The sequence below is a fragment of the Lissotriton helveticus genome, chromosome 2_1, assembly GCF_964261635.1.
Source record: "Lissotriton helveticus chromosome 2_1, aLisHel1.1, whole genome shotgun sequence".
Lineage (NCBI taxonomy): Eukaryota > Metazoa > Chordata > Amphibia > Caudata > Salamandridae > Lissotriton > Lissotriton helveticus.
The window spans coordinates 1135809813-1135824822 of record NC_136059.1 but is presented as its reverse complement, the minus strand read 5'-3'; the positions used below and the strand labels follow the sequence as shown (position 1 = coordinate 1135824822).

Genomic DNA, 15010 nt, shown 5'->3' with positions numbered 1-15010 from the left:
CAGTTTGGAAATTGTTGTTGTCCTCCACAAATATGTACTATTTTACAGGTTCTCTTTGTCAATTAAATGTTTTCATTTGCTTTTATAATAGAAAAGTTAATTAATGGTTAAAAAATACACAAACTCGTCGTTAAATGCCATATATAAACCATAAGAGCATTTCTAAGAAAATTGATTTGATCGTTCATCAGTTTTCAACAAATCAAAAATTGTACTAATATAAAACATGCCAGAATAGGTCGGGGTTAATTCTATGGCATATAACAACCCAACTGAAAAAAATCAAAAGCAATCTTTATTCGGTTTACAACAAACCATGAAAAATTAACAAATTCATACAAGCCAATTATTAGATAATAGATCATTTAAAATCAATTCGGAACCACATATTAAATCATTCATCATAAAGTGCAGCATCTTAAATAGCAGTACATTCAAGCCCCGGATTAGGTGCTCAACTCAACAAATATTGGACACTCCTTTCCTCACCAAATTAACAACCCTCAATTTATTTCCTGCAGTTTACTGCTACTTCAAGAAAAGACATACTCTAAAACACACATCCTGGCTTCCGGAAAGCTGTAAATACATCATAGCTTCACTACATTTCTTTATAAAGGGGTCCTTTAGAATTGGTTTAAGAAATTAAATAAAATGTAATCTATAAAATGTACAAAAAAACAAAGAATGCTGCAATGACTGGGAAGAAGTCTCGTCACTAGAGCAAGCAGGCAATATAGGTTTCCATTGATACATAAAAGTCTCCACACTGTACCTGCCCTAAAATGGAAAGGAGCTATTTTTCCCATCTGGTCACTTCCAGGGTGAGATAAAATGCTGGGTCTAATTATGCCATGGTTATGACATGATCTTTCCCAGAGCTTTTAGTACACTTCCGATCTAAACGCTGATTTAGGCCAAAATACCTAATGCTGTTCTTCACCAGCGATTTATCTAAAGTGAGAGGTGCATGGAAATGGTTAAATAGACCAATATCATTACAAGACCTACACACATAATTCATTCAGCCAGGGGATGGAAAAACATCTGTCGAGTTGTAGGCAGTCTAAAATTACTTCCCTATTAAAACTAGACTGTTGGTCCATTACTAACCCATAGGAGGAGCGGGTCAACCTGATTCTTACAAAAATTAACAACAAATTCAACTCAGAGTGTAGGATAAAACATGAGCTTGAGGGCGGAAGGTTAAAAAGTCGCCTGGAGATCTGGTTTTCTTTGGTCTGCAGAACTGAAGGATTTTGATTGCCCCAGATCACAGCGCCATACACAGTCGCAGAGAAACACTGATGATTATAGATGTTTTAAATGGTAAAATTGAACTCTTAAAGGTCGAATGTGTGCGATTTAGGATAGCCCCAGTAGTCTTGCTCAGCTTGAAGTGTGAGATATTAAGCTGTGGCTGCCAGAAACCACCCGAATTAAAAGTAACCTCAAGATAGCTAAAATCTCTCACACAGCTCATAGACCTACCCTTAACTATTAGGGTGGGCATATTTTTCTTCCCTGGCCCACAAACCATAATGTGGGATTTCACATAATTTTCAGATAGATTCCAACTGCGCATGATAGAAACAAAAGATTCCACTAAGCTTCGTAAGGCTCTCGGGGTCCTCTGGTACCATGTATCTGTTGTGTAGCAATAACCAGACCTGATGACTCCAGCGTTATTACTACAATCAGACAATGATGCAAGGCTTTAAAAATGGCACTGTTGAGCCCATAACTGGGACAGGGCCTTACTCTCCCTCTCATGTATGAAAAGGCCTCCCCACGACTCTCTGCACTTCTCTGTACTCATAAGAAAACATCAGTGTAAGAAATCGGGTTCTTAGTTGAGAGGAATGAGAGCCCGACTCAAGTAATAAACATGATTCTTGTCATGGTGATCCACACACTTCACTAAATAAACCTGTGCATAATCCTCTAGTAGCTTGGCACAAAAACAGTCAGGCTTAACTTATAATCAGTGTGTAATGAATTTATACAGCACTCTAACAGTAATAAAGTGAAAACACAACACAAGAAAAATCCCAAACCAAATTTGAAAAATAAAGTTTGGTTCAGCAAAGCATCCAATAAGTAGAACTGGAGTTATGAATTTTTAAAGTGTTAAATAACGCTAACCCAAGAAGCACAAAGCGCCAATTGCAGTTATCTGGTTTCTCTGGACTGGGCCAAAGTCAAAAGCATGGGTTGGATGGAGGGGCCAGGTTCGTCCCAGTGGAAAGTTTATCTTCTAATTTAGTCCAGTTCCACGCAAGGAGCCTCAGTTAGTAGAGCTTTGTGATCAGGGTGCGGTCATTGTCTGCACAAAGAGCTGGGTGTCTGTCGGAGCTTTGCATTGATGACAAATGTAGGGCGGTTGTTGTCGATACGAAGTGCACTGTGCGAGTGGAGTCTGTAGTCAGCATGGTCGCATTGGCAGTGGGATGCAGGTTCTGCCTTGGCCTCTATGAAGTTCGGTCGCCTTTGTGAGGAGCCTGGGGATAGTTATTTTTTGCTGTGAAAGCCGAGAACCTCTGGAATTTCAACTGGAGTCCAGTTCTTGTAGGTTGCAAGTTGGGAGACTACACTCTGACACTAGCCAAAGGTCCAGGATCTAGTAAGGCTCCTCATGGGGATCCGGACTCACTCCAGCAGAAGCCAGTAGCAGGTCCAGGCAGATCAAGTTGGTGCTGGTCAGCTGGGCTGTTGAACGGATGCTTTTGAAGGTCAAACAGGGGGTCAACCAACTGACTCTTGGAGTCACTTCTGCGATGCTGGGTTCAACTCAAGCAGATGAAGTATTCCTTCTTCAGACAGCCGGGCAGTCCTCCTTCTGAATCTCCTCGGGTCCAGGAGTGTTCGGATTCTAGGTTCTGTCCGTGAGGCGGCAGTTCCCAGCCTACTCCCAAACTATTTCTAGACAGTTTTTCGGTCTACCTTGGCTTTGGCTCCAACCTGGCTTGGGGGCAATGGCAGGCCTGGTGTCAAGTTCATTTGTGTTTGCTGTAGACAAGTTCCTTTTGTTTAAGCCAAATAATTGCCAACTTTCTAAAAGTGGCACTTTCAGAACAGCAAAGTAAAATCCGACTTTCCTGTTAAAGATGATTTTAAAATGAAATTAAAGTGAGTGGGAGAAGTATTTCTCTATCTGCTCCCAAATTGAAGTTATCACTTAATAAGTGTAATAAGGTAACCCAGCGTTAGTCTATGCTAGAGCTAACCTTGTTACAGTGAAAAACTGCCAGGACATATAAACCTTAAGTACGCATGTCCTGTTTTTTTAATACTCTGCACCCTGCCCAATAAGCCGTAAGGAACTACCTTGGAGCTGACTTATACGTATTAAAAAGGAATGTTTAAGCCTGGTAAACAATGTATAGCTGCACTACAGGCTCCTGTGGCACACTTGAAACCTGCTTTACAGTTCTACTTTAGTGGACTGCACACAGCGTGCTGCAACCCACTAGGGGCATGTAATTTGAAAGCCCTGGGTACATATAGCACCATATACTAGGGACTTATAAGTAAATTAAATGGACCTATCAGGTGTATACCAATTTTACAATGTTTAGAAGGGGGCGCTCAAGCTCTTTACCACTGCTTAGCAGGAGTTAAGTGTGCAGAGTTCCAAAAGCCAACAAGTACAGGTTCAACAAAGGAAGGCAACAATTTGGGGTGACCCAGCAGAAATGGCAAATCCCAACAATCGGTTATTTGCCTGCTGATGACACTTTAACACAACGGAGTGGCCCTTTGCAAGTGCTAGTGTTCTCAACAATGATCCATTTTTAGGACTTGATTTTTGCCCACAACTCCTGCCTTTGATGTAGCATACCTATATTGCATCTATGTCACAGACCGTAAATACATTCACATGACGAGTTAGTATAGGTCCTGGTTTCATCAGAAGAGATTTCTTTGCAACTCTTACAGTTGTCTTGAAACCGATGCCAGCACCTGATTGCTACCTAAGTGGTGGAAAAATAAAGAATCTCAAAAAACCCTGGTAATGCTTCAAATTGCCTACAAGATGCCCCTCATGACCTGACATTCGTTCCAGGGCATCCAGCTCTCACTGTTATCCATTAGTTCCAGATAATCACTAGCAACACCCTTCACACTAGTATCATGGCCATTGTCAAGAAAGCCATGAGATCCAAAGATTAATTTGTGCTTTCTAATCTTTCAATGAAACTTGATTTGTTTATCGCCTTTGAATCAGACAAAACATTATTAAGGCCCCTAATGTTAAGAGTGCTTCTTATGTCTATAGCGTGGAATGTAGGAGTGTTACAGTTTTGCTTGTTCGGTTATAGGAGTTCCGCTTTCAATTAGAAACTGATCTAGGACCAAATTGATTAATGAATGAGATCAGGATCCATGTCTCTGCTTAGTCTAATATAGCATTCAATTGTATTACAACCATTCATTTGGAGAAATTAATTCCTCCTCAAAGAATCATATGTGCAAATAAATGTATGTCTTGGTGATGGTTCATCAAAGCATTGAATCAACAGCATTTTCACAGAGGTTTCTTTATTTTGACTTATTTCTTCTCAGGTTCAATCCTTGAAGTCAGTAAATGGTAAAACAGTTAACACATTGGGAATTGACCCAGAACAATCATGTAAGAGGAAGCTAATATACCAAGGGTTTGCTATATTCTATAAATAAATATCTGGAATGGTCGGGAGCCTCCGCTTCTTCCCCCACTCTTCTCTGGTGTCTCTTGTCAGGGCTGACGGACATTGTGACGACAAGCAAAAGCTTTACTTTGTTTTTTGTTTGGGTTTGCTGCATTGATATTATTTTATTGAACCTGTGTTGTATTAAATGGGCTCAAATGTCTCCAACTTTGGGAAGTTTACTTGTAAATATTTTGTGAGAAATTAACACATATTTTTTTTGCTTGCTATAAAAGCTAGGTGAATGAAACCACAAATGGTTTTGATTAGTATGGACGATATATTTAGAAATTCCGAAATGTAGAGCGTTTTGACTACCAGAAAACCACATTCTTTTTTTTTTTTAACAATCTTTATGAACTTTTTACATATTTTTTCCCTAAGACTGCCCCTATGCAAGCCATTATTCAGAGAAAAACAAAAAAAGCTCGAGCAATACAGCAGTTGAGCAAAGCAGAAATGTAAAAAGGAAAAAGGATGCTAAAGGCCGAATATCAATCAGCCTTCTCCACGGGATTCTAGCCATTCCCTCAAAGGTGCCCATATTTGCAGCCCCCTTTTACGAGCCCGAGAACCTTTCTGAGCAGCCCTTTCAATATAGTACATCGAAATTAAACGGCCCAACCAATGATAAAGGATGGAGGAGTGGGGTCTAGCCAGGCGTCGTCAAATACGGTCTGAAAACTGCCATTGCGAGAAACAGAAACATGGAATGTGGCACAGGGGAAGTTTCCTGTTCATTAACCCCTAAGACAATTAGTTGTGACGTGACCGAAACCCTCAATTTCAATTTAACCTCGAAAAAATCATTTAACTCCTGTCTTAGGCTCACTAACCCTGGAAAATCTGCCTTAGGCAGTTTAGCTCCAGATCTCTCATTGATCTAGCAGTACGAGACTACCCTCCCCATCCGTAGAACATTCATTTAGCTGAGCTAAACTCAGAATAAAGCTGGGATCATTTAATAGCTGAGTTTCTAGATCAAAATAAGGAAAAATAGGTTTATTACAGAATTGTTAATAACAATACAAAACAGTGCGTACATCTGCACAAAGGCTCAGATACAGAAATAAAGACTCATAAATCATTAAAACTCCTACTTAATTCAATAACTCTAGAGAGATTCTAATTGTCAAACTCACAGAGAGTACTGACAACATCCTACGAGAGGAAAAGAAACTCTCAAAATACTCAAACAGAGTCTCTGGAAAAAAATGGAAAATCACCCATAAAACCTCCTAACCAGAGTTATTGATACATAAATGTATCCATAATACTTAATAAAACCGCAAATTCAGCATGGTATGATCATGGTTAGGTCGCATTGACAAATCAAAAATGAACATGTAATTAATAACGTTTCTTAACACTATCCCATTAAGGTAAGATAAATCTTCCTCCTGAGATGTAAAACATAGTATGAAACATTTCGCAAATAATAGCTCATATATTTGTCATTTTGCACGCCTGCATCAGACCTTCCAACAGAAATCGTTCAAAACAATACTTTAGTTACCTGATAGAAAGCTTCTTTTGCTTTGTAATGCAATCGCCCCCTTTCTGTCATAACATTCTGTGCTCTGCAAAAACTGTGGGGAGAGATGACTTGCAGCGGGTCACTGACGGGGGTGGGGGGGGGGGGGAGAACAAGATGAGCTGAATCACAGAAACTGTATCCCTTTTTAGGTTTCGGCTACCGTCCCACTGCGTAGCAGTGGGCGGAGCCGAAATCTTATGTCTGTAGTATGGGGGCCTGAACACGCCCCTCTTCTCGATTGGCTGGCCTCGTAAATGCTGGCCAGCCATTGGAGGAGAGGAGCGTCACTGAGTTCAGGGCCCGCCTTGACGCGATTCGGGGGCGTTTCTGGGTCTTTTTTTAAGTCCCGCCCTCTCCTCTTCCCATTGGCTGGAATTTTACCTTCCAGCCAATAGGAAGGGGAGAGCACGCCCCCGAATCCCTACAGGACGCTGTGCTTTCCGAGCAGCGTCTACGAGGCCATGAGGTAAGCCTATTCGTCCGCTGTGTGTTACTGGGGCATTGGCAGATTACTCGGCCCTGCAAGGGGTTAACATCCAGCAACAGGTTTCACGAGGGGTGGACCTGCGCCCTCGAGCACACACTGTACAGTACCTTGGTAGGGGTTGTCGTGGACAAATGCGGGGGGACAGCGGTAGACCGGGACAGGGCTCAGCAGGGCGCCTGATGTGGGTCCGGCTCGTTACGGCGTCAAGACGGGCGGCGCTGGAGCGGGGCCTCCGAGGGGCTCTGCGGGCTTTCAGGGACGCTGTCTGTGTCCGGGCGTAGGTGTCCCTTCGACGCGAAGCTTTAGGGAGATCTGGGGCGGAAATGCCACATGGAGCAGCCTGTACGCGTTGTACAGGGCAGCTCCTCTTGATGCGGCGCGGCCTCGGGGATCTCTCCCGGTGCAGTGCAGTGCAGTACGCCTTCACCGGCTGGGGAGATAGGTCAGATCCGCAGTGAAGCAATCAAGCTGGTACGGCGCAGCCTCAGCGGGAAGGTACGGCGCGGAGCTGCTCATGCCTCTTCACAGATGGCGAGGCTGAATGAACAGCGACGACAATAATAAAGAGAAAACCGAAAGCGTCATTATGAGCCGCATAATTCCCTCTTGTGGTTTTAACAAGCAGCAATATAGTTATTTGGGTTTTCAAAACTGCTTTCTTTTGGAGTGATGCAGCGCTGCTACGCAACCTTTGAGGTGGAAATGAAAACAGAGGCACGAGAAAAGTAACTTAGCATTTCAAAGGACATCCTTCTATTTAATGCCTTCGGTACAACGCGGAAAAGAGTCAGGATTGCATACGGCCTGCGGTTAGGGTGAAATGTAAAACACGCGCTATAATACATCTGTGTTTTGCTTCGGCAGACTGACCTTTTCCATGTGTGGAACCGGGCACACGGATGCGCCCCGGAGTCGGTTTGAGAGAGTATACATAAAACGCGTTAGTCTGCGAGAAAATAAAATCCAGGGGTCAGACATCATGCCCTCGCGTGAGGTAGTTTGAGATGGGAAGAGAGAAGAAAGGGTGGGGGTGGGGGGCTGTGATTTTTTTTTACTGCTGGTAGGTGTTGGGTGCTTGACCAGAGAAGCCGTGAAACTCGTTAATAATAACGGGCGGACGTACACTGACCCCGGGGGCAATGCTCATCTATTGATTTAATTGTTTAAATCACACTGCTTAATGGTCCCGGTCGGAAAAGTGTGCAGCTACTACAGGGGCAGCGAGGTTCGCAGAAATACTTCCTTTCAGCACATGTTTTTGATGTATAAATGGGAACCAGGTGTCGGCTTTGAAAGTGTAACGGAAATCCCCCTGGACTGTCAGTAGCTACGGGCATAAGATAAAACAGCTAAAATGTTCCATCTGCTTTAATTCTGAATTCCGAGATATGTATTGTTGATGCATAGACAAGGCAGTTATTTCCCAGGTCCAACCTTTCTGACGTGCTGGCCTACTGGCTCAAATGAGAGAGGGACTCATATTAGCTTTTGTGTCTGATGCGAAAATATTGATTTTCTAGTCATGCTTACGACTTCATAATTTTAATTTCAAAGTTGAATTGAAAAGTACAGTTGTTCTTTGAAGCTTCTCACATCCTACAGTCAGTTCAAGGTATAGGCCGTTGCTTATAACGTTGAGGTCGGAAAAACGTTCCAATACCTTTAAAGTAAACCACAGGCTACATGGGTGTGTGGGTATGAGACGCTCGTCATGTCTTTTATTTCTGATATTTATGTTTCCTTTGTCTTCATTGCTTGAATTTGCTTGCGAGGCAGTGTCACTCATAGTTGTTGAAATGTAACTCATAATTACACTGGGATTATGAAATTGTCACACATAGCAATCTGAAACCTTGGCAGCTATGTGGTCGAGGGCGCGAAGCCCTTCCGCTGCTACATGCAGGGGCGTTTCTGTGCCCACCTCACCCTCCTTCTGCCTTGAATTTCTCTGCCGGTGTCCTACAACTATTTTGTGCCGCGGCGACCTGTGCCAGGCTGTGAAAGTACAGTCCGAAGTCTGCTGCGCCCAGACCTTGCATGAGGACTTAAACATTAGCTGACCAGCTCAGTGACCATATGTCGGCTGAAACGACGTTCAATAGGGTAAGGGATGGGGTAAAATATGTATTCTGTAAAAGAAGGCTTCCCGTGAGTTTACATTCCGGAGAGACGAGGCAAACACACTAGCGAAATGCAGAAAATTGTGGACATGTCAATGCGGGAATCCCAGTGCAAGTAACAGAATAGACATTCATAGATGTTAATACGCCGGCAATGGGCACCGAAAAGGCACATTCAGTGCTCCATTGGTGTGAATTGAGGTAACTCAGACTCCGGCTTGGAACTGTCATGTCGTTGTCTTCTCTTAAAGTGTACTTAGCGGTGTAACAGCTTGGGTTGTTATAGGGGGTTAGTAAGCCCCCATAGCGATGCCGTGCTACACTAATTGCAGAAGGCGCTGCACAATTTATGTTAACACAACACAGACCTAAGCTGCCAAGTTTTTCAATCGAGCTTTGTAAATTGTTGCTGGATGGTGTCAACCCCGATTCTGCCACTAGGAGTCCCTGTAACTGAACTCTGGCCACAGACCTGTCATCAGACAAAAGTAATCTTACAGAGCCCATATTCCTCGTGCGCCCACACAAGTAAACACTTAAGTCTGTAATGCGGCATTAAAACACATAGGCGCGCCTGGAAATTGTCAGTGAGCGCATGAAGTGGCCACCCATGGAAACCGGTCACTGCATTCGAAAGTTGTGCTTTTCAGAACAGCATAAATGCTGGAACTATTCGGCCTGTTCTTTATCAACAGAAAGGGTAACAAGCACTGGTGTTGCCAATAGGTTTCGCATTTGGAAAGTTGGAGCTATTTGTTTTGTAAATGACATTTTATATTTATATATCGTTATTGGCATTGTCAATAACAATATATAAATATAAAATGTCATTTACAAAACCAATAGCTCCAACTTTCCAAATGCGAAACCTATTGGCAACGCCAGTGCTTGTTAAATAAATGGTGTCTCACACACGAAAATGTTTTATACAACATTATTAATCACACTTCTAAACAAAACAATCAAATCATTTTAATTGCAACAGTATTAATTCATCGGTTTACAACTATATGCATCATTAAAAGTATTAATTTGCTCAATAAAATTGGCACCCAAAATTTGCCCACCAGAAAATTCTTTGGCAACCTTCCTCGTCTGTTTATTTTTTATCAATCGCAAAAAAACGTAATTAATCTGCTGTTAGTTTGCTGAAACATTCTTAGACAGTCTAACATTCTCTTCCATTTGTTTACATTTTTTATACACTCAATCCCTGTAGTCGCCCATTTCCAAATCCATTCATCTTTTCCTTAAATTATTGTTGCACTATTATTATTTTTTTTGTTTAAATATCTTTGTGATTTTCGGAATTAACCATAACTGGCATCATAATGTTATACAGCATTTTCAGGTGTCCATCGTGAAATTATAAAGCCCATATGACTTACAATAGTGCATATTACAACAATAATGAGCTAATGTTTAAACCACAATTCTGCTGATAGACACTTACTTTACGTTGAGTACATATGAAGGAATCTCAGTGCGCTCTTGCTCGCATACATTGCCTTATCGTGGAGACTTTGTCCGATGTCAGGTTATACATAGCATAATCAGGACCCATCTTGTCTGAGTCAGTACCATAATGCCTGATACATATGCTGTTCCATCACGTAAAGTTTTTTGTTTAAAAAAAAAAAAAAACTGTCGTTCCAACTTAAACTCCATTATTAATAGCATAATATATATTGACAGAATGTGATGAAAGGTCACGCGTGGGTACCAATAAGACCTATTTTTCCATTAAACAAATAGTGAAAACTTAAACTTACAACACTACAAACTGCCATCTAATCTGTGAGTCAAGGCGCTGTTACACATCATAGCATGATGATCTATTGTCTACCCACCATTATCATATTTGCACGCCTAAACAGAGGCCAAATAACAGCATGCAACTGCGCGCATCTATGAAAACAGCTGTGGGCGCCCCCCCCTCCCAGTAGCGTGCGGGGCTCTGGTGGCCTCAAGAATTGTACTGGAAAATTTCCTGGGTGCGTGGTTGTCCGAATGTCAGGGCGTAACATCTTCTCGTAATCATGCAGCTGGGTGTTGACATGCCTGTTACAAATCAGCGAGCTACGTATCCTCATCATTCACTGCAGCACCGCCTTGAAGGGCCATTAACATAGCGTCCCAGCCCTGTGCCATAGGGTATTTGCGAAGCCCTGCCGTCTCCTCCCTGTGTAGTGCCACGCTCTCCGCTTGCGCCCAGATTACAAGTGAGCGTTTCCAACCAGCCACCTCTGGTGGATCCTCACTCTTCCATCCTTTAGTTATTAATCTTTTTGCCGTTATTAGACCCAGATCCCAGAATCTCAAGGTGATCTTATCGTTTTTTGTTCTGGTATAGAGTCCCAATATACAGATCTCCCATGTCAGCGATAAGGTTGTGTCTGTGCATGCGGCTAGTGTTGTGACTACCTCTTGCCAGTATTGTTGTAGGGATACGCACGCCCAAAGCATGTGCAGCATATCTGCATCTAACTGCTGGCAGCGCGGGCATGTAGAGGCGGTAGTGAGAAAATACCTATTTATCTTGTCCGGTGAGAGATACGCTTTTTGTATGATATGTCTGTATAAGTTTGAATCTGGAATTCCTTGGTATGTGTTTAGGGCTCGCCAGCACGGCGTTCCAGTCTTTATCAGTCCATGGCGGGCCTCTGTCCATCTCCCAACTGACTCCGAGTCGTGTCATCAGCTTAAGAGTGTGTGTAAGGAGCGCTTCCACCAACCAATGCACCACGTGGGAGCCTGCCACCATGGCCTGGAGGTATTGAAGTAGTAGATGTGTCTGAGGTTCCACTGTGAGGTCTCCCCAGGCACCTGATAGTGCTTTCAGAAGGGAGGTATGTAAGAGGAATTGGCCTGCTGACAAATCGGCATCCTCAGCTAGTGTCACAAACGGCAGTAGCGTACCGTCACTATAGAGGTCACCTAGAGTGGCTATGCCTGCGGCATGCCAGGTCGCCAGGGCTGCCTCCGATGTATCCAGTCTGCCTCATGATGTACTGAGCAGTGACAGGATAGCGGCGTATGGAAGGGTCGCGCGGGTAAGATATAAGCTCCTCTTATAACAGCCTATCGCCAAACCTAGGTGGAGTTGTTTTGGCCTCAGAAGTTTCGCGACAGGATGAAACAAGTGGAAGATATGAGAGCGGACCCAGGGCTGTGCCATGGTCGCCGTGTCCTCCAGATTCTGACCATCAAGCCATTTCGTCACCCATTGAAGTTGGGCAGCCAAATAATATAGTTCCATATTAAGGACAGCCAGCCCGCCCTGGTCAGTAGGAGCGTACAGTTTCCACAGAGCCACTCTCGGTCTCCCGTTATTCCATATTTAATCCCGGAACAGCCGTTCCAACTCTCGAAAGAGCTTGGGTGGAACATAGAGTGGGAGATTTGAAAAATAATACAGCAGCTTAGGCAACACAATCATTTTCACCAGAGCGATACGGCTCATGACGTTCAGAGGAAGTGTCTTCCAGAAGCGCATTTGAGATCGGAGTGCCGAGATTGCTCTGGTCAAATTACCCTCGAAGAGGTAGTCAGGTGTCCTATATATAAATATTCTGAGGTATCTAAATGTGGTGGGGTGCCATGTGAGAAGGGAGTCATTTAGGACCACAGCTTTCTCTGCTACGGCCGTGCTGAACGGATAAATCCCCGATTTGTCCCAGTTAACCCGGAGTCCAGATATTCCCTCAAAGGCTCTGAGTATATCTGCAATGGACGTTGGGATCGCGGTGACATCCCGTAGGTATAACAACAGATCATCCGCATATAAGGAAATAGCGTGTAGCTCATCCCCTAACTGTAAGCCCCATGCTTCCCCATCCCTCCGGACCACCGACGCCAATTGCTCCATTGCCAGAGAGAATAGCAAAGGGGACAAGGGACAGCCCTGGCGCTTCCCACGCCTCACTCTAATTGGGTCTGAGATCAACCTGCCGGTGCGGACTCGAACAGTGGGCCGTTGATACATTAGGCGAACCATATTTAAAAAGTGATCTCCCAGTTCAAATTTGCCTAAGACTGCTGCCAAATAGGGCCACTCTAGGTAGTCAAAAGCCTTCTCCAGGTCAAGAACCAAGCAGCCCGACCTAGGCCATCTAGGTGTTGCATATTGCTGCATTCTAAAGAATCTATGAATGTTAAGAGAAGTGCACCGGGCGGCAACAAAGCCGTTTTGGTAAGGGTGGATCAATGTTTTCACTACAGGAGAGAGACGCTTAGCCAACAGTGATGCAAAAACTTTGTAATCCGTGTTAAGTAGTGCTAATGTGCGGTAAGAGCCAAGGAGGTCGGGATTTTTATCAGGTTTAAGGAGGGAAACCAGCAGAGCCTCATTTTGTGTGTTTGTAAGGGTAACATCATCTGTGCAGTCATATACACTTTCAACAACTGTGGTATCAAAATGTAAGCATATGCTTTGTAAAATTCAGTAGGGAGACCATCGGGTCCTGGCGATTTCCCGTTGGACAATGAAAAAATGCTATTGCGGAGTTCCTCTGAGTGAACAGGAGCATAGAGGTCCTCGCATTGTGTGTTCATCGGCTTCGGTAGATCTAGGTCCCCCAAGTAGGCCTGCAGCTCTTGGGGAGTGGCCTGCACGCAATATTTATATAGGTTTTGATAATGCATAGGGAATGCGTCATGGATGTCACGTTGCGTATTGGCAACCCCCCCACCCGCTGTCCGCACCAATACAATCGGTGCAGATGAGTCATTTTGTCGAATGAGCCAGGCAAGTAATTTGCCTGCTTTATCACCTATTTGGTGCGTCCGTGCCGAATGAGCAGCATAGTTCAGACACTTTAATCGCTCCAGTAAGCGCGCATGTTCCATTCTGTGTGCGTCTAGCTGCCTTCGGTCCCCGTCTGCGGCGGCTTGTTCATTAGTAGCCAGCTGCCGCTCTAACGTGGTAAGCTCCCCTCTCTAGTTGCACACGCATGCCAGCTTGCGCCCCCAGACAGTGTCCTCTGACAACCACCTTAAAGGCGTCCCACTCCACCAGTGGCGAATTGGCCGTACCCGAATTTTTATCAAAATATTGTGCCACTGGAGTGGCCAGTAAATCACGGAAACACGCATCCAAGAGGACATCTGGCTGAAGGCGCCAAACAGGGATCGGCGGTACCTCAGCCTCCCATCTTAGCTCCATCAAATGTGGGTTGTGGTTGGAATGCGTGCGCCCCAGATAAGAGGTGTCAGAGATACAGGGGAGGAGGTCATTCGACACCATGAAGCGGTCCAAGCGCACGTGTAGCTTGTGGGCACCAGAGTAGTAGGAGTATACCCTGTCCAATGGGTTCCTGAATCGCCACACATCAGTAAAGTGCCAGTGCTCTGCCCAGTGTATTAAGGCTTTCGCAGCCGCATGAGTGGCTGTTCCCGGTAAGGGAGGAAAGGAGCGATCTAAGGAGACATCCAGTGCGCAATTATAGTCCCCGCCTAGAATCTTGGGTGCGTCATGCCATGTGGACAGTTTTTGCGATATTTGATCTAGGTAGGCCGCCTGCTCAGTATTGGGCGCATATAACAAAGCCAATACTACTGGTTTGCCATATAGCACACCCCGAACCATAACATATCTGCCCTCCCCATCCACGATTGTGTCTGTCACCCCGAATGGAGTACCTGGTCTCACCCATATTAGGGCCCCACTTGCATAAGCAGAATAGCCAGTTGCATGTAATTGTCCCCTCCACAGTCTATGTAGGCGAGTAACTTATACTTGAGAGAGATGCGTCTCCTGAAGGAGTGCTATTTGTATATGATGGTGCTTTAAATAGGAGTATATGAGGTAGCGACGCTCCGGACTATGGATCCCTTGCACATTCCATGTTCCTATCCGAATAGGTGCCATATCTTGCATGCGTCAAAGGTATCAGTAGCTCCATCCGGCTCAAGGATGGGGGAGGTTGGCAGTGTATACAAAAAACCCATGCCTATACACATTATCGTGGGAGGATTAACATTACAGCAATCGCATCCTCGCTCAATAGTGATGGCATAAAAAATATATAAACAACGTGCAGAAAAGAATACCATGAGAGCAATTCTACAACAGGCAGTTGCCCAAACAATCAATACAATAGCACACAACCAACGTCTGGGGGAGACTATAGCGCACAGCAAAATGGAGACTTACAGTGACCAATCACCGATGCAT

The 15010-nt window shown here is 44.2% G+C and overlaps 1 protein-coding gene across 1 annotated transcript in view; it reads left to right on the top strand.

Annotated features, from left to right (window-relative positions):
• CNTLN (centlein) overlaps positions 1-15010 on the top strand; it is a 1434305-nt gene that overhangs the window by 507814 nt on the left and 911481 nt on the right. The gene's annotated exons all lie outside the window — the stretch shown is intronic.